Genomic DNA, 22450 nt, shown 5'->3' with positions numbered 1-22450 from the left:
GCCACTGGCAGAGGTTCAGGGGCGGCCAGCGCCCTGCCCCCAGCTCTGCTCCCTTGGTCGGCGTGGCCCGGGTGGCAGGAGCCAAGAGGGTTTCAGTGTCAGGAAAAGAGGAGGTGGTTTCGAAACCCAGACCGTGCACAGTTTCTGAGCGATTGTTATGAAGCTGGAGGTGCCACTGAAATCTGTTTACCGGGTTCACTACCCCGCTAGGGTCTCTTTGTGGCCACTTGCATGTGGACACCAGACTGGGTAGAATTCCCAGCAAAGCCCTGGATCTTTGGGGTGGCTGCCAAGAAGCACTGGAGTGACTGCAAAAGGGCCTTTCTGGGTTTTTCAATGTGGAGAGGTGGGGATAGGGGGTGAGAAAGGCATCTGGCCTTCCTACCAGGGAGCCTGGGGCCACCATTCACTGCCATGCTCCGTGGGTGGCCTGTGGCTCTGATCTCCATGTCCTTCTTCTCTGGAGACAGGGGGTTAGTTGTTCCTGCCTGCTGGGGAAGCCGCTCTGGAGGCAGACTTTACCTGCTTCGCTACTCCCTTGCTGTGTGACTTTGGGCAAGTTACTTCACCTCTCTGTTCCTGGATTTCCTAGCTGTATCCGTTTCCTGTGGCTGCTGTAAGAAAGGACCTCAAACTTGGCAGCTTGAAACTATTAAAACTGAATCTCTCATAGTTTTGGAGGCCAGAAGTCCAAAATCAAGGGTCGGCCAGGCCCTGCTCCCCCTGGAGGCCCTAAAGGGAAAATCCTTCCTTGCTCCTTGCAGCTTCTAGAGGCTGCTGGCATTCCTTGGCAGCTACGTCACGCCACACTCTGCCTCTGTCTCCATGTCACCTTCTCTCTTTGTGTTTCTCCCCTGGGTGTCTCCGCTGAGGACACAGGCCTCTGGATTTCAGGCCCATCTGGGTTATCCAGGGTGATCTCATCTTGAGATCCTTGATCACACCCACAAAGACTCATTCCCAGTAAGGCCACGTTCACAGATTCTGGGGAGTAGGGTATGGACTTCTCATTTAGGGGGGCACAGTTCAGCTGGCCAAGCTGGCCCATCGGAGGAGGACGGTCATGCCACCCACCACGTCCCGGAGACTGCCCGAGTCCCTGTGTCTGACGTCCTTCAAGTGGCACAGAGCGAGCACAGGACGTTTGCCGTTATGGTAATCCTCAAAGCTGTCCTTTCAAACTCACCTTCGCCGTCAGCAGCAGCAGCAGCGTGGCTGCCTTCCGGAAGTTCCCCGGACTCTCCACATCTCAAATTCACTCTCCACTCTCCGTCTTCACCACTTCAGTCAAGAGTTACCTCTGTTGGCTCCATCCTTTAAGTAACCCTGGTTTCCCCTTCGTCTTTTATGCTCCACTCCATCCCTTAGTCTTGTCTGTCCTGGCGTCCACATGTGTCCCCAGTCTGACCACCGCCTTCTGGGACCACCACCTCATACCCCTCCGGGGGGGCGCCCTGCCCCTTTTGTTGGACGTGAATGGCACCCCTGGAGTTATACCGACAGCACATGCTAGAGCAGCCACTTCGGTGGTGATGCGACACTTGCCACCTCTGCCACTACCCCCAGCTGGTGTCCCTGTCATCTGTCTCCTGGACTGTCCCAGTAGCCACTGGCTGCCCCCTGGGCTCATCTCTGACCTGCTGCCCCTCCCCTGCACTTCATGCTTCGCACACCCACAACTCTGCCCTCCTCATAGCTACTATTTTCAAACAGGTCAGGTTCTGGTGCTTTCCTGCCCCCGGCCCTCCATTGGTTCCCCTGTCTCAGAGCAAAAGCCAAAATCCCATGGTACCTCCAAGGCCCCACAGGATCACCATCCCGGCAGCACTCAGCCTTGAACGCCACCGACGCCCACTGGCATTCTCACTTACTCTGTCCTCAGCCTGGAATACTCGCCCTGGACGTCTTTGTGGGTTTTCCCCTCATTTCACCCAGATTCTGCCTCCAAGACACCCTATCAAAGAGGCCTTCCCTGGCCTCCATCAGGTCATAGCTAAACTAGCGCTCCTAAGCTCTGCCTGCTCTGGTTCTTCTTTAAAGGGCGCATTGCTCCTGGACGTGGGTGTGGGTTTGCCCATGGAGTCGTCTGCTTTCCCATCACACACGGCTCCACGAAGGGAGGGACCTGTTTGGGTGGCTGCTGTTGACTCCTCGGTACCTGGCGTGTGTCAGGCGCAGAGAAAACATTTCTTGGACGAGGGAATTGTTTTGGGCGGGCTCCGGGTTTGTGTGCATGACCTCAGGTCTCCCTTGCATCCTCACTTGTGGGGGGCACAGAGGCAATAATAAATGGCCCCTGGCTGCCCAGCTAGTGAGAGGTGGTGGTAGGAACTGAAGTAACTAGTCTCGCTCCAGAAGCCACTTCCAAGTCACCGTCCAAGTGTCCTGAGGCAGGAGTGACAGACTACAGGGGAAGGACCTTGGGACGTGGAAATGGGGTGCACTGAGGTACCAGAGTGACCATCACCCTGCCCATGGCATCTAAGCAGAGGGCTCCCAGTTGGTTTGGGTCTCCTTCCTGTTTACATGTTAAAATTTTGAGAACGGTTTACACAACCGCCCAGATGATGCAACCCGACGTGTTAAGAATGGAGTCTATGAAGCATCATTGCTCTGTGCAGTTCCTGTCAGACCTGGGTGGCCTGGAATGCTCCAGAAATGGGGTGCACAGGCTGCCCGAATGTGCCCTTTATTCCCAAAACAGGCCGGTCCATGTTTCTGCCTTCAGTAAACACAGGGTATTGATTAGAATCAAATCAGTGTGGGGCCATGCAAAGAGCACAAGGCTGAGTCAAAAGATGCATATTCCCAATGCTATTGCCAAAGCATCGTATCGCCTGAAATAACAGTAATAATCCTGCTCCCCGAGTCTCATCGGGTGTGAGGCACATTCCAAATGCTTTATACTTATTAACTCATTTAACTCCCCAAACCACTCTGGGGAGTCAGCACTCTTATCAACCCCAGTTCATCCTAGTCCCAGAGCCACAGAGACGTTAAGTAACTTGGCCAGAGTAACACAGCTAGTAACCAGCAGAGCCAGGCTGTGAACTCAGGCCGTCCATCTCCTGAGGACAAGACCAGCTCTCTTTTGTGACCCTTGGCTTCATCTGTGACTGGCAGGGAGTGTGTTCAATCCCACCTTCCAGCCTGAAAACTCTGCGCGTTTGAGGCTGAGAACCTGGGAGCAGTTTTGAGTCACCGGTGTGAATGCAAAGGTGTCAGTGACAGGGACGCAGCACAGCTGGGCCAAGGGTGTCGGGGGGCAGGTCCGAGACGCAGGCTTCCTTCCCATTGCGTCCTTGCTTGCATCTCACTGTCCTGTCCTTTTCTTACCTCGGTGGCTTGGGGACATAAGAGCCTGCAGGTGCATGTCCTGCCCCCCACCTCCCTCCTCCACCACCGCCCCCTCCCCCGCTGCCCCTGACACCTTTCCCTTCCGTGTGGGAAAAGGAAAACGGAACCCGTATGGTCACGTGGTGTTTCTTCACTTCAGTGTCCCTTGCATCTCTTTTTGTGCTTAATTCACCCAGAACCCTTGTGTGGGTGGGCGGGGAGAGCCCATCTCACAGATGAGAAGGCAGACAGACAGGTTGAGGCCTGTTTAAGGCCACGTGTACCTCTTCCTGCCTCCTAGAGTGTCTCCTGGGCCCTCTCTTGGGGTTTTTCTTGCTTCACTGGAGTAATCTTACCGACACAGCCTCTGATCGCCCCCAGCCACCTCCCACGCTGCTGCCAGCACTGGATGGTAATGAATACCCATCACAGTGACAGCTGTCCTTGACCGAGTGCCTCTGACGAGCCAGGAACTGTGCTGGGGGCTTTTCACCTTTTATTTCCTGCTTATCCTCACTCTACCCTTTGAGATGCACAGCATTAACTAAGACGCCCATTTTACAGATGAGGAGCCTGGTGCTTCACTGACCCAAGTGACAGTGTCTACGGTCACACAGGTAGAAAGTGGGACACCAGCATCTGCACATGTCAACACAGATCATCCAGGGTCCCCTCCCTGGTTAAAGCCTCTGGGATATGGGGTCGTGACTCTGGACAGTGGCCATAGTCCTTGGTATGCCGTGCAAGCCCCCTGTGCCCTCTGCCCCTGCCCCTCCACCCGAGTCCTAGCTGCACATCTTTCCCTGCAGCCACACCCAGCCACCTGCTCTGCCCCACTCCCCCTCTGCCCCCTTTGCTCCCTCCCCTTCTGACTGGTGACTCCCCGCCCATCCTTCGTGGGCCAGGCCAAAGCCACCTTCTCCGTGCAGCTTCCTCTGATCCCCAGACCCTTCTCCAGCCGTCACTCTGCCCCAGGGCACCCGTGCAGCTCACACAGTGTCACCGGCACCTCACATGGCCCGTGGAACTGAGGACAGCAGGGAGCCGGGCTGCCTATGGAAGAACTGCAGCATGTGTGCCCTGCCGAAGGGCATTTTGGTTCCTCATTTTTTAATGTGTTATCCCAGCCCAACAGAACCATTCTGTGGCTGCTGTTTGAACCAGCGGCCGCCACTCTGAGAGTCCTTGGAGCTCCCCGAGATTCTGGTTCATCTCTCCATTTAGTGCTTAAATGAGGGAAGGAGGGGGAAGGAAAGAGGGGAAAGAATTTACCTGGCAATTAAGCTTCTGTAAAACGTGGTGTATGAGTGTGCTCTGGCTGCCATTACAATGTACCGTAGACTCAATGGCTTAAAATAACAGAACTTTATCTTCCCACCGTTTTGGAGGCTAGAAGTCCAAGATCAAGGTTCCACCAGTTCTGACTCTGGTGCAGACTCCTCCTCACTTGCACACTGCTGCCTTCTTGCCGTGTCCTCCTGTGGCCTCTCCTCGGCACGTGTGTGTGTTGGGGACAGAGAGGGGAGGAGAGAATGCAGTCTGGTGTCTCTTCCTATAATGACGCTAATTCCAGGGGACCAGGGCCCTACCGTTCTGACCTCATTTCACCGTAATTATTTCCTTACAGGTCTCATTTCCAAATCCAACTGCACCATGGGTTAGGGCTTCAATGTGTGAATTCTGGAGAGATAGACAGTCCGTAACACGTGGCATTCCAGATCCCTCCATCCACAGGCATCTCCTGTGTCCTTAACATGGGGACTCCAAAAATGCCGAAGGCAAGCTGGTGGTCAGAGGCATGGATTTTCCTACCAGGCAAATTCAAGTTTGAACCTAACTCTGCCACTTACTCACCACACGACCTTAGGCGACCTGCTCGACCTCCCTGAGCCTCAGATCCTCACTGTGAAATGGGGACAGTGACACCAACCGCACAGGGTTTGTGTGAGGATTCCGTGGGATGCGCGCATATCCACAGTGCCTGGCCCACTCATTCCTGCACCTGAGGAGCATTTACTGAGCACGTACTTTGTGCTGTGTGCTTTGCTGGGTGCTGGGAAGCAGGATGGAGCCGATCCCTCATAATCTTTCTTTCTGGAGGAGCCGGATAATAAACAAGTCACTAAGTCATCAGATAACAAGCCAGTACTTCGAGAATGGGACATGGGCTTAATTAATTTTCTTTAAGGAAATAGAGCAGGTGGTGCAACAGAGGGCAGGAGAGAAGGAAAGGCCTCCCGGGTGAGGTGGCTCAGACAAGAAGCTGATGGCGGCCCAAAGACTCGGGACAGAGTCTTCTAGGGAACAGACTGGCAAAGGCCTGCAGGTGGGCCCGCCCTGTGCCCGCGTGTGCTGGGACTCATCACACGACTGTGGTGCTCTCAGGGCACATGGCGCCAGCCTCAGAGCCGCAGCCCTCGGGCACGGGACCTCTGCCCAGCCCTCCAGGGCCCAGCAGCACCCAGCTTCCCGGGGGTCCAGGGAAGCGCAGCTCAGCGAGGGCGGCAGACTCGGCTCCGGAAGGTCTGTTGGAGCTGGATGAGGGGAGGGAGCATGTGTGGGGACACAGGCAAGCGTTCCAGGGGGCTGGAGAATTTGGTCCAAAAGCCTGGTATCTGAGGGGCCTTCAAAGACCACCCAGGCCCCAGCCAGTTCTGGGAGAATTGTCAGGCCAGGAGGTCAGAGGCGCCATCTGGGTGACCCCATTGTCACTGCGGACCGGGCAGATTGTCAGTTGGAGAGAATGTGCTCCCCACTCGAGACGTAAGACCCTGGGCTGAAGTCCAGCGGCGTGAGTCACAACCAGATGTGCGTCTTGTTGGGGAAAGCCGTGGCTGCAGTCCCCATCCCGGGGTCCTGGAAACTCCCTGAGTGGAGGGCCAGGGAGTGTGCTGGGTGGCTGGGTGCAGGCTGGTGGACCTCAGCCCTGTGGGGCCTCTGTGAGAGTCAGAGATGGCAGTGGACGTGTTTGGGGTGCTCTGTCTCCCCTCCGCAGGATGCCTGGAGCTTCCTGGCCTTCTGACGGAGGTCGGCATGTGCCCCCGAGGCGTGGGTATGGGAAAAGCAGCTAGAATGGGAGAGGGGGCCCACTGGGAGTCCTTGTCCTGCAGACTTGAGTTCCAGTCCAAGGACTTGCACAAACACAGTTCCTCTGACCCTTGGTTCTCTCATCTACAAAGTGACGGGGTAAACTGGGACCCCTCCAAGTTCCACCCAGCTGGAACGCTCAGGCACTGCCTGCACTTCCCTCACTATAGGGAAGAGGAACTGAGGCCCGAGAGCAGAGGCTTGTTCGGAACCCGCCCAGGTGGAGGTGGGTCCGGAGCTTCTGCTCTGGCCAGATCCACACCCCTGCACCCTTGCTCCAGTGTCCTGCCCTTCTGCCCTGTCGTCTAGTCCCCGCATGCCTCTTTTCTCTTTCCCCTCTGCCTGTGCTCCTCGCCTGCCAGACATGGAGATCTGGCCACCCCAGTGACCATGTTCCTACCTGGGTGGGTGGGTCCTGGACCAGAACCACAGTGGGAACCCCCAGGGCCATTGGCCACCTGTGCATACTCACTGGTGCTAAGCCACTTCCTCTAGCCACCTCCTGCCTGAGTCCTACACATCCTCCAATCCAGTGTAAATGGCATCTCCACCAGGAAGCCCTTCCAGATCACCCAGCCATAGACCTCACCTTACCAAGCCCTCCCCATCGTTGCCACTTTATAATCCTGCCATTGGCATTTCCACTTCCATTTATTGTAATTCTTCATGCATATATCATGGCTCCTCCTCACAGCTTCAAACTCATGGATGGCAGTAACCAATCACCCCCAGTTTTCCCATGCCTGCCACCAGCCTCCCCTTCTACAGCTGGTGCTGTGTTTGTATTCTTAGTGTAGGAGAGGTAACTGTAGAATAAATGGAGTTCTCTTTCTTCTGTGCAAAAGATTCTTTCCTTTCAGAATGGGTGGTCGAGTGTGTAAGGGCATCTGCTCTGGAGCAACATGGGGTTGAGTCTCAGCTCCACCGTCTGCACACTGTGGGACCGTGGGCAAGTTACTTAACACTTTTGTACCTTGGTTTTCCCTCTTGTAAAATGAGGATGATCATAATCACCTAACATGGTGGCTGTGCCCATCAGTTGAATCCAATGCATACAGCGTGCTTGATATGGTGCCCAGGATGGACGTGAGTCCGTAAATGAAGTTGTTTATTTTCGGTGATCCTCCATGCAGATTTTTGAAAAATTTATTCACTGCCTTGCACAATTCAGCTTTGGCTTTAGGGAGCTGCCAGACCCTTCCCAGCTCCTGCGTGCAGTGACTTTGCCTCAAGTCCCACAGCCCCACTGCAGAGCCTCCCCGCCGCTCCTGGCCGGAGCAGGGGGCAGGGAAGGGAGGGATGGCATCCCAGTCGCTGGCGTAACTGCTGCCAGCCTGGGACCAGCAGCCACATTAAGCGTCTTACTCAATTCATGTGACTCGACAAATTTGGAATGTGTTAAGGAGAGAGAGTTTTTCCAGCTATGAGTCAGTACATTTCTGCCCTCAAACACACATTTTAAAAAATTTTTTTAAAGAAAAAGACTTTAGTGAGAATCATTTACGAGTGCAAAGTGGAAACCTCTGCAAATTTTATTTTGACCCTGAAGGCAAGTAATACTTAAGACATTTAATAAAGGGCTCACGACAGGATGCAGCAGAGAAGCACAGCAAGCTGCCTTCTCCTGCTGTGTGCACAGGCTCCGTGTTCCACGGGGAGGGTCCCATCTACGTGGGTTTACTCTTAAGCACCTCCTGCATACCCAGCTTTGTGCTAAACGTGGTGGGGAAATAAGAGATGTGTGCAAGAATGGAAACAGAAACAGCATTTATTAAGCACCTATTAGGTGCCAAATAACCATGAGTGGGGTGGTGCTATGTGTGGGAAGAAAGGGGACAATTATATTCAAACACTAAGGTTCAAACCCCAGTACCCTACTTTTTTTTAACGAGTTTGTTTATATAGTTTCAGAGAGAGGGGCAGGGAAGGAGAAAGAGAGGGAGGGAAACACCCACGTACAAATGAAACGTAAATCCGTTGCCTCTCACACACCTCCAACTGGGGACCCTGCCCACAACCAGGGCCTGTGTCCCAAGAGGGGATCAAACTGACAGCGTTTCTGCTCGCAGGCTGGTGCTCCGTCCTCTGAGCCACACCAGCCTGGGCCCAGCTCTTGTATTATTTCGTCCCCATCAAATTCTATCTAATGACGGACAAAACTAGAGCTCGGAGAAGACGAATACTTTGTCTATGGACACAAAGCTCTTGAATGGTAGAAACCATGTTCTAAACGGGGTCCATCGGTCTCCCTGGGGTAAAGAAATTAGGGTTAAATTAATGTCCCTGGAAGTCGGAACTGAGTTGCCCCCCAAGGAGGGAGGCAGACACACCCGTTTTGGAGGGCACGTCTCTTAACTACCTTCTGCCACTCGCCTTTGAGTCCTGCCCACGAGGGATTACAAAGAGCCGGGTTCTCATCCAGGTTGATCCTCTCTTTGCTGTTGTTTATTTTAGAGAAAGAAACCACTGCTTGCCCAGAGGGCTCGTGTTTCCAGCTCACTTACGCCCCTTTTGCTAGGGCTCGTTTTCACAGATTCCCGATCTCCAGGGAGCTGTGCCTTTCCCTGAGAAACATGAGCGGGAATCAAAGGTGCGTTCATCCCTGCACATCTGCGAGCCGCCGCGCTGGGGGAGAACTTTTCCCTACACAAATCAGGTCGCCCTGTGGTTGCCCGTTGTAGAGACGGCGGGGCCCTGGTGTTGCTTCTCAGATTGCTGGGAGAAATGCAGGGAGCCCAGGGTAATGCATGGATTCCACCATCGATTCAACAACTGCTTTTGAGGGCTACTGTGTGCCAGGAACTACACACCCCAGGAATCCAACTCCTTGGTGACCCCCCTCATCCGTCCCAGGTTAAGAACCAATTTCTCGAAAGTCCCTGAAGGTTCTGGCCCTGGCCCGTTCTCTGGCCTACTTCCATTGTCTGGCGTCCACCTTGCCCCCTCCCACCAATACACGTGCACCTTCCTCCCGCTGTCTCGGCTCCTCCCCTCTCACTTGGTTCGCTGCTACTTGCCTTTCGGGTCTGCCCCCACCGCCCACACCCCGTCTGCTGCACCCTTGTGTGCCTGTCCTGGCAATCTTGCCACCGTTGCATAGCTTCAGGGGGTAGCCCCATAACATCACTGAAGTCTTCTGTCTCCGACCCCAGTGCAAGGGCGGGACTCGCCTTATCTCCCCAGCACCGGGCCCAGGGTCAGTGCCCCAGGAAGGCTCGGAAGAACGAGGAGAGGCAGTGAGCAAAATGGCTACTGCCCGGCCTGCTGCTGGGCGCACCTTTTTAGAGTGTTGGCTGTGCTTGGCACTTTCGAGGGGGAAGTTTTTGGAAACAAATACAGATCAATTCCAGAGCAGAGTTTGGTGTTCTCGGCCAAGATGTCAAGCTGCCCCTTACACGCCCTGGGGAGGTTATAAACTCAGCTTCCTCCGTACACTTTGGGGGTCTTAGTGGAAGAGTAGGTGGGGTTGGTGGGAGGGATGGCCAGTTTCCCAGCCGTTCCAGTCGTGAAGCCAGGTTTAAGAAACAGCCCTGGCTAGGTCACTCGGTTGGAGTGTCATCCCGATATACCAAAGTTGCAGGTTTGATCCCCAGTCAAGGCATGTACAAGAAGCAACCAAATGAATGCATAAATTAGTGAAACAACAAGTTCTCTCTCTTCCTTCCCCTCCCTCTCTCTCTCTCTCTTTCTATAATCAATAAATTAAAAATTTTATTTTTAAAAAAAAGAGTCGGGGAAGAATGGAAAGACTATGCTCACTAAGGCCAGAGTTCTAACCCCAGAGCTGGGCTTTCTACCCCTGTGACACCGGGTGATTCACCCGATCACTCCAGGTTTCAGGTTTTCATCTGTAAAATGGGTATAGAATACCTGCTCCTCGGAGTTGCTGTGGGGAGAGACAGGAGATGTGAGGACCTCATTCTGTGCCTGACACAGGAAGGGGGGCCATTGTGTTAGTCATTCATTAATGATTTTTTTTTAACGAAAGGCTGTTGTTGGTGACTAAGGCGAAACATTTTCTGGAGCAGACAAGCAACTTAAGGCTACACGTCCAGCTTGCGGAATGATGGTCCCCAGAGGTAGCTGTAGCTTTTCACCTTCTCTTAACTTGACTTTCCACTCCTGTGCCCAGTCTGGAGGCAGAGCCTGTCACTCCCTGCTCTGTGCTCCGCGACTGCAGTTTCTGTCTCTGTCTGTTTCTCTCTCATAACAATGTGAGGCCGTCACTGCAGGACACAGTGACAAGTGTACTAGACCTGGAGTTTCTCAGTCACCTGCTAAATGTTTGCTGAATGAAAAATGGAACGGAATAAACTGCCTGAGAGGGAGCGACACAAGGGGAGGGTGTTTTTCTTCTACAGACTGTTGAAGTGTCTTCCCTTTTTTTCCCTTCAGGTGTCTAGAAATTTCATAGATTTAACGTGGAGTGAAGAGGAATAAGGGGGACCTGTAGGGAAAATCGTACAGTGGGATTTCCTTACCAGGAGTTTGCTTCATCTGAGCAGAATTTTCTGGTGAAAGGGGGCCCTGAGCCAGGAAAACTGGAACTGTGAGCGCATTTAGCACTGGGAAGGTATTGAAATGTTCCATAATTTGTCTGTAACGCTCATCGTGAGTGCCACCACTGTCCACGTGCAGGCCTGTGGTGGGCACCATGGTCCCTCATGCAGCCCACGAAGGTGGGCTGTGTTTAGAGCCCCCCCCCCCCCCCGTGGCTGATGAGGAGGCCAAGGTCCTGAGACAGGACATGATCAGTGTGAGGACACAGGAGCAGTGTGTGAGAGGACCACACTCACGCGTCCTGCCGCACGAGCAGTACTCTTCCCCCCACCCCCCTGTCCCTTGAGCTGGTCAGGACTGAGGATCCAGCAGGCGGTGGCGCAGTGCTGGGCTCGCAGGTAGATGGGGAAACAGAACCGACCCAGTGAGACAACCCGGCTCTGAGAACCGGTCGCTGTGCAGCCTGGCCAAGTCACTCTGCTTCTCTGTGCTCACAGAGACGCACACAGTCCGTTGAAGATAATAAGTATTATTGATAATAATAGTAATTAGCATACCTGCTTACAGGATTCTTAGCACTTTCTGTGTTACCTCCCTTAGTCCTACAGGGCAAGTCGGTGTGAATTAGGGGAGGGAGGACAGCGTTGACGCGAGGGACTTCGTAGCTGTGTGGCTGCACGGTGCACAGTGTGCTTGAGAAACTCAGCAGATGGTGGACCAAGAGCAAGGCGAGGCGAGGCCGGGGGAGCCGAGCAGGGGCCGCACCTGGCAGGGCCCACACCTGGCAGGGCCTCAGAGGCCCCCAGGTGAGGGGCGTGGTCCCGAGACAAACCAGCACCTGTTAGCTGCTTCCTTGTGTCCCTTGTCTACATGGTCTCCCCTCGGGGACACAGTCCTTTCTCACACTCAAGCTCATATTTGTCTTCCTCTGTTTTTATGCCATGAGTTCCCAAGGGCAGGGACTGGGTCTCATTTATTTATGTCTCTCTGGTGCTTTGCACGGAATCTGGTACATAGTGGACTCAATAAATGATTGTTAATCAAATATTTAATATCGTACTTAATATTTAATAATATTAACATGTTCAATATTTAATAACTTATACATTTGTTATATATAGTTATTAGTACCTATAACAATATTTCCATTATGTAAGCATTTCTGCTATAAAATGATAGATGCATTCCTATAGAACATGGCATTCAGGAAAATTCAAAAATCATAGCGCCTTCGGGGACAACTGGGGTGCAGCAGAGCCTAATTCAGACAACGCTCTAACAAAGCCCAGTCCTAGATGCGGTGTTGGCACAGTTTAAAGGACCCGCGAAAATCTGGATTAAAAGAAAACCAGTTATTTAGGACCTGAGTCACTACAGGGCTGTATTGTCAAAACCCCAAGGGAGCTCTTGCGGGAGGGACGGGAGCAGGGGAGGCTGCTGAAGCAGGAGAGGCACTTTTTCTGGAGGGAAGGCAGTTGCAGGCTTTGCCAAAATGTTCAGGGACGCACGAGCAAGCCCATGGCCTTTGCCCAAGGTCAGGGAGAGCTGAGCAACCACAGCTCCTGAGACAGCTCACAGCCCCACCGGCCGAGAGGAGGAGTGTGGAGCAAGGGGACATCTGGACCTCGAGGAGTCCTCTGTCGCTTGCTGTGTTGGGGCATGTTCCATCCAGCTGTTGTCACTTGGTGATGCAAAACATTACTGGGGTGGGAATATCTCCCATGGGCCAGCGCGGCCCCCACATTTCATTGACATCCTTCCCCTATTCATCTTATATGCACTCTTCTGCTTTATGGGTGCCAGTGCAGTCGAACAAACAATATGCGACATAATCCATGTCTCACAGATACACCAGGAATGCCAACTGGCCAGTTTACGTTGAGAAAGGTGCCAGTCACACTCCCCATGCGTGCTGAGGACTGCTTTCCTCTTGGTCTGTGAGTCAGTTCCGTAAACTCACCGGTTAGAACATAGAGCGAGACCATGTAGTTGGATGATGTGATGTGATGTTCTCTTTCCCCATCAAGGGCAGCGGTGCTCACACCTCTAGACTTGGAGTCAGAGGACCTCAACCCAGGCTTGCCCCAAAGCCGTGTGACCACAGAAAAACCACTTAACCTCTCTGTGCCTCAGTTTTCTCAATGGCAAAATAGTGCTAGTGACACTCCCCAAGTTCTTTGAAGGAACAGATTAGCTAGTGGGTGGAAAGTTCTTTCTATAGTAAAAACTATACAGGCTTTTGCAGGGTATTGTCGAGGCAGTGCCTGGAATGTCCAGGTTCGCCTGTTGCCTGGGGGGCCTTCTCCCGCTGGGCGGTTAGTTCTGAGGGCAGCGGGCGAGAGAGCTAATCTTGCAGGAGTAGAGGTCAATTAATCACTGGGATTCGATACAGAAGCTTGAATTTCCCTGCAGGAAGGGGCCCAGAACTTCTGTCTGGGGAATTGGGCTGGCCACCAACCAAAGTGAGGAGGAAGGCAGCCCGCCTCCCTCTCTGAGCCGCCTCCAGTGACCCCCCCCCCGACCCTGCCCCTCCCTGGGGCCTGAGATCACCACCCCCGCCTGAGTGCCCTTCCCACATCCACTCCCCCCAAGTCAGCCCTGCCTGCCCCTTCACCCTCTCATCCTCCTCCCCCAAGACAGTGCCATCAGAGGGGCAGCAGCGTGGGCATCCCACGGACGTGGGTTTGAATGGGCTCTACCTCTTGCCAGCTCTGCAACCACAATGGCCAAGTTCTGGCTTCTCTCCACCGTGTCCTCTCCTCAGCCCCCCGAGAATGGGCTGCCACGGCTGACTTCCCGCCGTGCGTGATAAAGAGGCATATACAGGAGCACTTTGAAGACTTTACTGTGCCCGGTAATCACCCGAGGGGCTTGTAAAAAGCAGGTTTCAATTCCGCAGGCCTAGGCGGGGCCCGAGCACCGGCCTTCCCAACAAGCTGCTGGGTGATGTGAATTCACCCCTGCACAGCAAGAATATAGATCAGATGGAGGCACCTGGCGCAGGGAAGTTAGTCCACAGCAACTGCGCCATTAAGGTGATACCCCACCCCATCTCCACCCAACGGAGAGATGGATCAAGAAAGCTCTGCTCACCTCCAAATTCTCAGGGAAACAAGAAAAGACAAGTTTTGCTCTGAAGGAGGCTGGGGGCGGGGATGGAGACGGCTGGGCTGCCCGCCCCTCACCAGCACCTGCTCTGTGAGCACACGTGCACCACAGGTGGGCCCCCACCGCTGGGAAACCTCCGGAACTCAGGCCTCGACTTGCCTCAGAAAGAAAGCATTCTCCCAGCCGGGCACACGCTGTGCTCCTCTGGCTACCGCTCTCCTGGGGGATTGTCACAGCACACGGGGTCCGCCTGGCAGGAGTCTCCCGGGACATAAATGTGCACTCCGAGCTTGTGTTTTAAGGCCCACAGTGTCTTCTGGACTTGAGGCCTGTGCCCCGGGCTTCCTCCTCCCCCGCATCCAAATGCAACCCCAGAGGGCCCTCCGCTGTTAGGGAAAGACAGCAGAGCCGGAGGAGACTCCTCGCCCCCACCCCCCAGGCCTGGCGGACCTGGCTGGGGGTTCTGCTCTGCGTGCAAAAGGCCTGCTTCTCAACAAGCTGCTGACTCACCCAGGGTGAGGGTCGTTTTTCTCTCAGAATCACCACAAAGCCCAGAGATTTCTGAGGTTGGTTTAATGAGCAGCTCCGTCCTCACCATTTCCTTTTCCTTTATTGTCCCAGTCTCCATCCCAGCCCCCCCCAATGCTGCCGTCCTGCCAAAAGAGAGAGTGGACACCCAGTGGCTCTGTCCTGCTTTTCATATTGAGTTTCTCTTCTTTGTAGGTCTTGACGCGCTGACTGGCCACGGAGTCGAAGTGTAAAAAGATTCCCAGGATGTAAGCGACACGGGACTGGTGAGTGACGGGCCTGTGGCGGTCGGGGCCTTGGGTGCATATCACGGAGGGACAGATGAATGGGAGGAGCAGGGGCCATTCTGAGACTGTTTCCGTCCAGATGCACCTGGACACGGCGCAGTGCAGAGAGTCCAGGTGTGTGTCCTTTGCAGTTACTGGTCCCTGCCGGTCCCTCCCCAGAGGCACGCGGAGCCTGCAGGTGGCTCGGCTGTCCTGTCTGCACTGAGAACACAGCAGCTCAGAGTCACCATCCAGAGGGCATGTGCTTGGTTTCCAGGGACTGTCTAACCAGGGCGTGGAAGACAGGCTTAGCACGGAGAGGGACCTGCCTGGCTCACGCCAGTTTGTGAGCCACAGCCCTGAGGAGACAGGACTAAAGAGAGGCGAGAGAGCTGTCACTGCGTGTTTCAAGGCTGTCACCAACAGGGGGCCGGTGAACAGCTGTTGACTCAACCTGCCCACCCACAACGGAGGTAGGCAGAGGTGAAACAGGTGTCCAGTGGAAGCAGTGAGTTCCCTGCTGCTGGCGGAATTCAGGTGCAGGTTGGAGAAGCATAGATGGGAAATGTTGGAGAGGGCTTAGGGCTCGCACATACATGCTCTCAGTGCCACCCGGTCTGTGTGGTGGGTTCTGCTGGTCAACTGCCCCGAGGCTGCTGGCTGGAAGGGTGCTCAGGTTCCTTCTAGGACATGCCCTTCGCTGGCCAGGTGTCGCTGAGCTCATGCCTGACAGCTGCACCTGTCACAGGTGTGATTCCAAACACCTGCGTCTGTGATGGGGCGGGCGGCTCTCCAAGCATGATGGGGGGTTTGACCAGAGCCTCTGGGAAGCTCTCTTGTGCCACGACCCCCAAGAGATTTACCAGCTTGTCACACCATCGAGAGACTTGGTCCAGGGTCCAGACCACACAGACAGAAGAAAAGGTGGGGGGCGCTGTGGGAGGGCAGGGAGCGTGGCTTCCCCAGGGGAGCTGGGGCCCGAGCCACCACCCAGCTTCCTGTGTGCTTTGTCACTGGGTCTTCTTCCCCGGGCCCAGTCACTGGTAAATCTCTGCCAAGGGCCCCCGCAGGCAGTGCGGCCTCGGAGGCCACAGACGGTGTTTTTCTTTAAGAAACTGAACTGACCGCCTGGGTGAGAATGGAGTTGGCCAGGCATTGACACAGGCTGGACTTTCTGCCGAGTCCGGAGTACAGGGAACGGGCAGGGGGCAGGGGAGGGCCGCAGAGCCGAGCATTTGCGTCGTGACCTGGTGCTTCCAGGTCTTCAAGCAGGTGTTGGGCTTTGAAGACAGAGAGTTGGTCCTTGGTTCATAGGACCTGGCAAGTAGTGGGTGCACAGTAAGTGACTGTCCAATAACTGAGAGGGAAGGTGGTGAGGAGGCAGCTGGAGGAGGTGACGTCTGTGTTAAGAGCAGGGTGCCTGAAGGTAGACTGCCCAGGTTCAAATCCCGTCTCTCTTCCACTAGTGGTGGGGCCTTGGGCAAGTGGTCGGCCACTCTGTGCTTCGGTCTCCTGCCTGTAAAATGGGGATCGTGACGATACCTGATGCATCAGGTATCTGTGAGTGTTCGGTGAGTTAATACAAGTCAAGCTGCTTGGCCCTGTGCCAGTTTTATGTGGCAGGAAGTGCCGCATTCCAACGGACTGGGCCACACCAGCCAGGGCTCTTCTGTCTTTTGATTTCTCCAGGTCTTACATTAGAGTCTTTATTTTATTCTGAGTTAATTTTGGTACGTGGTGTAAAATAGAGGTCTAGGTTTGTTCTTTTGCATGTGGCTGTCCAGTTTTCCCAACACCGTTTGCTGAAGAGACCCTCCTTCTCCGTTGTACATTCTTGGCTCCTTCATTGTAAAATAGTTGTCCACACGGGTGCGGTTTACTCTGAGCTCTCTTCTGTCCCGTTGGTGTTTGTGTCTATTTTTCTCCCAGTACCATGCTGTTTTGATTACTGGAGCTTTGTAGTATAGTTTGCAGTTAGACCATGTGATACCCCCCAGTTTTGTTCTTTTTTTCTCAGAATTGCTTTAGTAAAACAAATTCCTGGACCCAGCTTTTCTTTTTTATGTGTAGCTTCAACCTACTCTTAGTGGGACAAAAACCCAAATAGACACGTTACATCGCCTTTTACTTTGCTTTTCTTTTGTCTTCTATTTCCTCATGAGACAGATGGCAGGAACCTGCCAGTTATGCCTATCTCTGAGCAGCCTGTGAACTAAGAATGGTTTTATATTTTTAAAGAGTTGTTTTTAAAAAAAAAAAAAGAGTAGAGAACAATATGTGACAGAGGGTGCGTGTGACTTGCCAAGCCTGAAGCATTTAGTATCTGGGCCTTCCCAGGAAAAGTTGGCCGATTTCAGTGAGAAAGAACACCAGCAGTTGAGTCACCAGACCTGGGTTTGGATCCTGCAGTGGTTGCTTGGGGCCCGACTGGACCGTTAGCCCTTGAGACCACTGTGGGGAGGCCCTGAGCGGTGGCTTTCGTAACAGTTGTGGTGGCAGCAGCCGTGACAGAAGGAGTGGAGGTGCTGGGCATAATTCACTGAGCATTTACTCTGCCAAGCACGGCGATAAGAGCTTCATCTCCTTAATCCCCTCAAAGAGCCCTGTGAAGTGTGTGCGGTTCCCAACCCTTGGACGGGGAGAGAAACACAATCAGTTAGGCAGCAGGTCACTGGCGAGTGACCCCACAGTGAGAGGAGATGGACCTGGGGAGTGAGCCCCGGCTGTCCCAGTCCACACTCGGCCACTTTGCCTCCTTGTAGTGGCCATTACCTCTGCGTTTAAGCAAAGAAATCTTTGGCCATGTCTTTCCCCCGTTATTTTCCTGACCTCGTTTTCCCCAGTTCTCTGGCAAAAAAAATGGTTTTCCACCGTAAAAGGGAAAATAAAAAATGAAAAAGCTGTCAGAGACAGCTCTGAGACGTGACCATCTAAAATTCTGGTTCCAGCATCCATCCATCCGTCCGTCCGTTTATCCAACACAACACCAGGAACTCATGAGAGCCCTCACGAGTTCTCACAAGTGACAGTGACATCGGGGCGAATCCCCAGTCCCCGGGTCTCCCAAATGGAATGCCACAGGGAAGCTCATTCACTAGCACCCAATGCTTGATTAATCTGCTGTAATTCAGGCAGCACCAGCCTATTTCAGCATTCCTCCCCCACCCCCAGTTACCATGACGACATTATTTTAACAAACGGCTCCTTAATATTTAATGAAAACTATGCCCCTGACAGGCGAGCAGAAGAGCAGCCACACTACCAAGGGTCAGCAAGGACATTTCTGCAGGAAGCCCACAGGGCCCCCGATCCCAGTGCCGCCTTCGCCAGGAGCACATGTGCTCCGAGGGGGTGGGGACCCACCTGATACCAGGCCTCCGCTACGTGCTGTAATTGAGGGTGTCACTGCTTTAATGCAGAATGCCACAACGGCTCCGCGAGGAACAGGGTAGCACGGTAGCATTCTGAAACACTCCTTTGTACACCAATCCACCGATTTCCCCACTGCTCGCCCGAGGCTGCTGAAAGCCTTGTTTGCTGCCCGTGTCTGGAATCAAGCTGGATTGTGAACCGGTGTGTAGAGAGCCCAGAGCACGTGTGTGCCAGTGCGAGAAGAGGCTCATTTCCTCTTCCCTCTTCCAGGCGCCATCTGGACCCACATGGCTAGATCAGTAACAGGCAGGTGCAGGGCCCAGGGGCCCAGTCCTCCACCTCAAGGGGATCAATGTCAGAGAGAAAAGACCAGCAGGGGACAGAACACTCTGTGGCAGTCTCCACCACTGTGCTGGTCTGACTGTGTGCTAAGCACTGGGGAGGCACGAATTAATTACAATCCAGATCCCCAGTGGGTGAGATGAGTGAATAATTCTAATAAAGTGGAAAGAGTGCTACCATGGTGACCTGTTAGCTGTGTGCCCTTGGGGAAGTTACTTAACCTCTCTGTGCCTTCGCTCTCTCACCAATAAATTGGAGACAATAACACTACCTATATGACAGCCTAACTGTTGTCATGAAGTTTAAAAAACGAGGTAAACATATGAAACAGCACTAAAACAGTTATTAAAATACTCAAAAGAGTGAACACATGGTAATTCTTAAATAATTGCTATCCAAGATTCTAGGTTCCCATGGTACCGTGCATACAATTTTAACAATAGCTGACATCTACTATGGGCTTCCTTTGCTAAGTGGTGGAGTTCCACTGTCTCCTTTCGTCTTCACAGGCAACCCCGTGGCTGTCGTGGTCACTGTCCACGCCTCTCAGAAGAGGCACCTCTGGGGCCCGGAGGGACTGGGGACCTTGCCCAACATTGTGAGGCTGGGGGTGGGGGGACCGGAATCCCAGTCTGTCTGCAGTGGCCTCCTAACAAAACACAAGGTGCAAGGGGCACACAGACGATGCTGTGGGAGGGCGCACGGGCGGGGCCATCTGGGCCAGGGGGCCAAGGGCACCTTCAGGGCTCTCGGCCCCTCATGGACAGAGGGTGGGATTTGAAGCCAGAGCAGCAGTTCTAAGTAGAAAGACCTGAGGAGACTGGGGAAGTTACACTTGGAAAAGGACCACAGTCACGGTGGACTGTTCAAAAGGCAGGTTCTTGGCATTGAGTGGGAGCTTATCTTAAACAAATATGGCCTGTTTATTTAAAATGTGCCTTGGATTTTTATTTAAGATGCGTGGATTGGAGTAAGTGAGACATCATGGGGAGAGCAAAGCTTTTAAAGCTTTTCATTTTCTCATACAGGATTTAATTGGAATGACATGCAAATAAATGTCTGTGTCAAGTGTGTATGTATATGGAGAATGAAAATATTTTGTGCCAATACCTCCAAAAGCAAAGGAAGAGGCAGAGAAAGGAAGGTTTGGATTGTGTAGCAATTTTAATTATAATCAAAGCCATAGTCTAGTTACATTTCTTAATATACATGCGTATCAGCCATTCATTGCCACAATAGTGCTTCGTAACAAACCACCATCCACCTCATTGGCTACCAAGAAGTGTTTATTTAGTTGATATCTACTGCGTTCAGCCTGTCTGGGTTGGGTTTGCTCCTGAACCTGAGGTCAGCTAAGGGTCGGAATAGTGGCTTTGTGATCCTGCCGTATCTCTGTGGTCGGCTGGAAGCTGGCTGATATAAGAGGACCTCAGTTGGGAGGCAGAGGTGAGGTGACAGAGCCCCACGTGTCACTCAGCCCCCAGCAGTCTGGCCGAGGCACGCTCCCATGCGCTGCCAGGGGAGTGAGGGTCGGTGCATTTCCAAGCCTTTGCTTGCATCCCCTCGCTAACGAACATCCACTTGGCAGAAGCAAGTCACGTGGCCAGAGTCCCAGGGGGAGGGCTCTATCAGATCACATGTCAAGGAGCGTGGACAGGAGGAGGATTACAGTATTAGAACTGTTACTACAGTCAGTAACACGTCTCCCCAAATCCACTGGGTAAAACCAGCCAATCATCTCAGAGGCAGAATCCTCAGACAAACGTAGAAAAGTCACATAATTTCCTCTGGTCCCAGAGCCACACAGTGGGCTTGAAGTCGGCCTCTGCGTCTTCAGCATCACGCTGGATCCCTGACCCAAGGTGTCTGCAGTGACACATAGAACCCACGCTAGAGGAACGGGGACCTGGTGGACTCCCCATAGTGCTGGGTCTGGATGCTGTGCTGGCCCTAAGCTGCTTCCCCACAGAGCGGGGGCAGCGGCCCTGCGGACTCCAGGTTAACCGTGTGCCTCCCTGCAGACCCAAGGCCTGCCCTGAAGGCAGCCTGCCTAGAAATGTAGGGCAAATTAGAGAAAGGCCCGTCTTAAGGATTTTTTTAAAATTTCACATCATTTTTTTCATAGTAGCCCAATACCTTGAGTTTATTTTGTACTTGATACGTCCCATCACAATAAGGATTGGCATTATTCCCAATTCACAGATGAGAAAACTGAGGCCCAGCGAGCTTCAGCGACCTCCTTCCAACCAAGTGTACAACCAGCCCCATCCCTTGCTACCGCCACGACTCTCCATCTCGGCCCCAGGGCTGCCTCCCCACGTATTCTAGAGACCATTGAAATCATGATTCTCTCTCTTGCAGACATGCAGCCTTGGGTATGTCGCCTACCCTCTGGAAAGCTTGAGGGCACTGACCCCGTGACTGAGAAGGCAGAGGCATCGTCTAAGTTTTAACATTTAAATGCACCGTGTGACCTGTGGGAACACATCTCTCGCATTCAGATGGGGTAGCCCCGCCAGTTCATTTGCTGGGCACGGGAATGTTGCTAAAAGGGTTCAGTCTTGAGCACTTGGGCTCCTTCACCCTCATCTTTCTGATCCTGTGTCTGTGAAACCTTCTCGACACCTTTAAGTCAGAGCCTTTTACCTCCCGGAGGGAGGTTAGATAGGGATACGTGTCCACGTTTCAGAGAACAGAAGGCAAAAGAGTTCATGTTTGACACTGACTAGGTAAAGCTGTTTCCTTGTGTTCAGTCTTCCGTCCTCTGTAAAATGGGAATGGCAGTGTTTAACTCTTAGAGTCGTTGGGGGTTTCAGTAGTTCATCTATATCACGTGCTTAGAATTGTACCGCAGGTCCTCATGCAACATCTTTTTGTTCTACACTTTGTTACAACATTGACGAGATGCTGCAGGAACTTAACTCTTGTGTACATCAGTCAGCCTGTGGTAAAGTGGGTTTCGTTATATGGCATTTTGGGTAAAGTCGCAGAAGCTATTGACAACAGGCGTTAAGTGAGGACTTGCTGGACCGAGAACGCACCTAGGAAGCACGTGATAAGTAGTACTATGGCAGTGCAGCGTTTATTTTGATGAATCCTAAATGGAAATGAAGTCGATTAATAAATGTAGTTTGTGGACAGAATCTTGAGCAGGGCCCAGGGGGTGGAACCACAGAAGCATGTCATGTGTTGAAAACATGGGTAGGTCAGGTGACTTGCCCAAGGTCACACTGCTGGCAAGAGACCCATGGAGACTAGAAGCCACCTCCCTGATCTCAAGACCGGAACCCTGGCTGCTTCTCCGGGGAGCACGACCCTCCTTGGGAAGGACCCTGTCTCTTCCCCAAGTCACCCGTTCCACCGCCCCAAGATTCTCACGACCAGAGAAGTGCCTGCCTTCATATACCTAAGGAATCCGCCCGCAGCTCCCCAGAACTTCCAGCCAGCAAACCCGATTGAGCTGTGCATGCAGGTTGGCATTAACCATGCAAAAAGGATGCAGTTTGTATCTGAGAACACTTAATTAAGCCCTGGGTTTAATTAACTTAAGTCAATCTTCCTCCCTGCTCCCGTGCCGCCCCCCTCCCTCAAAAGAGAAGGCTGTGAAAGCCTAGTCCCTAACTGGGAATCCTGATTTTAGCAGTTTGTAATCAGACTCAGATTGCTAGCTTGTCGTCTCCCCCGCCCCTGAGACAGCAGCCTTCCCCGTGTGATTCATCTTTCCTCTCTTTGGCCGCGTTTCAGACAGACTAGCATCGCAGCGCAGCTCACCGTGTTGTGGTTATTGTTCCCTAAAGGAGTGAATGGAAGCAGTAACCTTCCCTCGCATAATTCTTCCAACACACGCATGTGCGCCCACATGCCCCCCATTTTTGTGTTTAACCCCCAAGCCAGCCAGGAGCTCTGCACCT

General features: G+C 53.2%; 1 protein-coding gene across 2 annotated transcripts in view; it reads left to right on the top strand.

Moving 5' to 3' along the window:
• Window positions 1-22450, top strand: part of ZHX2 (zinc fingers and homeoboxes 2) — a 136289-nt gene that overhangs the window by 56626 nt on the left and 57213 nt on the right. For both annotated transcript variants that reach the window (XM_053661184.1, XM_053661183.1), the window contains exon 2: window positions 14755-14825. The gene's annotated coding sequence lies outside the window, so the exon portion shown is untranslated. The remainder of the gene's footprint in view (window positions 1-14754; window positions 14826-22450) is intronic.

The sequence above is a fragment of the Artibeus jamaicensis genome, unplaced genomic scaffold (assembly GCF_021234435.1).
Source record: "Artibeus jamaicensis isolate MK-2021 breed Jamaican fruit bat unplaced genomic scaffold, CSHL_Jam_final scaffold_916, whole genome shotgun sequence".
Lineage (NCBI taxonomy): Eukaryota > Metazoa > Chordata > Mammalia > Chiroptera > Phyllostomidae > Artibeus > Artibeus jamaicensis.
The sequence above is the reverse complement of the archived record's forward strand: the minus strand, read 5'-3'. Positions and strand labels throughout refer to the sequence as shown.